Source organism: Diadema setosum, chromosome 11 (genome assembly GCF_964275005.1).
Source record: "Diadema setosum chromosome 11, eeDiaSeto1, whole genome shotgun sequence".
NCBI classification, from domain to species: domain Eukaryota; kingdom Metazoa; phylum Echinodermata; class Echinoidea; order Diadematoida; family Diadematidae; genus Diadema; species Diadema setosum.
In genome coordinates, this window is record NC_092695.1 from 4,111,871 (window position 1) to 4,114,565 (window position 2,695).

Consider the following 2,695-nt stretch of genomic DNA (forward strand, 5'->3'; position numbering starts at 1 on the left):
GTAATAACTGATGGTCACTGCAGTTATTGAGCACTAATGGACTATCATTGTTTGACGCGTGCTAGAAGTGGTCGACCTTGTATGAGTTGATTTATCGGCGTTCTTCAGGGCGGATCTAGCTTTTTATAAAGGGGGGGGGGAGTGTTTGGGAGGGGGTGTCCCCCCTGCCACAGTAGGGAGAATTTTTGAAAATCTGTGTGTGAAAATGGCGTTTTCTTGCATCTAAAACACCACTATTTTTGGTATAGAGGTCATTGCCATAAATGGAAAAAAAAATAAAATTACAAGTTAAAAAAAAATAAGATAAAAAAAGTGGTCCCTGGATTTTTTTTTTTTTTTTTTTTTTTGGGGGGGGGGGGGTTGCAACCCCCAACCCCCCCCCCCCCCCCCTAGATCCGCTTCTGTTCTTCTGCGGTGCGTGTAATCGACACGCAGCGACGTCCTTGAATGTTTTCTCTTCGTGGTCGATCGGAACGGAATGTTTACATGTAAAGCAGGGAGGTGGGAAGAGAGATTCCACTCCTTCTCTTCCCACCTCTTTGTTTTACAGTGTACTCCCGTTATAACGAACACGGTTATAAGTAAATTCTGGTTATAACGAAGTAAATATTTGGGCTGCAATGTCATCCACTCAATGTATTTCTATTGTTTATTTGTTCGGTTATAACAAAATTCCGATATTGAGTAACAAAAGAAAACTACCGGTCCCGAGGATTTCGTTATAACAGGAATCTACTGTATGTAAAACCCCGGATGCTCGTGATATGCTCTAATGTCTCCCGCTGAACTCCTGACCCTGCAAAATACCAACTGTAATTGCCTCGCAAAACTACCTCGTATAGGTAATAATAATTATTATCATGAACATGTCAGTATAGTATACAAGTTGAGGAAATATTTCATTGTAGTAGAGCACATAAGCCGAAGAATTGTGCAAAATTTGACTAAAGCATGAAACTTTCACCATTGTTGCTACATGCTATAAGATTAATTTTAAGATCGGGAGGTAAGTCTGAATTGACCTCTGATGACCTCTAGAGGTCAATGACCTCAAAATCTAAGAAAATTGATATTTTGCATCATTGGTTAATGATAAAACACAGTAATGATGTACTAAAACTTAATTTTTGTCACAGTGAAATTGTCTTTATATTCCACAGAGCCCTGACAGGTTTCTATCTTTGACCTCTGATGACCTCCAGAGGTCAATGATCTCAAAATGTCAGAAAATTGATATTTTAATGCGTCACTCATAACTGAAACACGATAATTATGTACTAAAAACTAATTTTTGTAAGAGGAATTTCCTCAATGTTCCACTGAGCCTTTCGAGTCAGATTTCTACCTTTGACCTCTGATGACCTCAGATGACCTATGATGAGGCCAATGACCTCAAAATGTCAGAACATTGATATTTGGTGCAATTGGTTGATGACAAACATGATTTAGATGTTATATTCATTTGTATTACAATTGAATTGTTTTCCTATTCCACAGAGCAAGAGAAATTACGTGTCTCTACCTTTGGCCTCTGAGGAAGGTGACAGGTCAATGACCTCAAAATATCAGAATATTGATATTCTACGTATAGTCAATGGTCAACTTTGTAATACCCGATGTACAATCATTTATGCTATAATAGAAGAATCTTGTCATTCCATGGAACATTGGTCATTAGCCTGTGCATTATATCCAACTTTGACCTCTCAGGACAATGAGAGGTCACTGAGGTCACATGTGTAGGCTTACCTGTATTGATGTTTGGCTTCATTGGTGTAATCGTAAATGCTTAATCATGTACAAATCGCGCATTGACGTTTTGATCAAAGTATGTATGCATATTCCACAGAGCATTGGTTTATAGTAACAGGTCTCTGAAATGTGAGAGGTCAATTACTTCAGAAATAAAGCTTAAGTTTCTTGAGTGATGGCAGTGACCTCAAATATAACTGTTATGTTTGGGTTAGTTATGTGGACTAGCAAATATAGGCAAATATGGCCATTATCTCGACACTCGAGGAAAACAAGGCCCACGAGACTGATATACAGAGTGTTTAATCTATTCAGTGTAAGTCTCATAGATCTTTTCTCCCATTTGTCGGACTCATTATGGGACTGGTTTGCCTAAGTGTCAAGCTCATGAGCAATATTTGCATAGTTTCCAGCTGGTGGGCCTGTATTGGCCAGTGTAAAGCTGGTGGGTTGTTACAGTATGACTGCGATGAATGACTCATGGTCCTGGAGTATACAGTCCACAGCTGCGACATCATGGACAATCTTGAAAACTTCGACATACTGTGAGGCCCAACATGCATTCCACATGAAGCAATCCTGTGTATTGCAACTAGCTATTGCCATCCGAGATCTTCCCAGGGAATAGATAAGCATTCATGGCAAACCATGGAGAAGGCGGATTGTGCAAAATATTTTGGAGTTCCAATAGGAGGCTCAGCTGGAATCAAATCGCCACAGCAGCTTAAAACGGTTATACTTCAACCAAAGACTCTCTCCAGACGAAGATACGAGTATCATAAAGTTCAGGTGTTTTGCTACTCCATGCCGCTCAGGACTGTCCTGGAATATGCATGCATCATCTGGAAGCCATTCACCCAGGTGAAACATCATGAAGTTTGGAATGATCCAGAGAAGATATGCACTCTTTAGCTGCAATGACCATCATATGCAAAACAAGCAG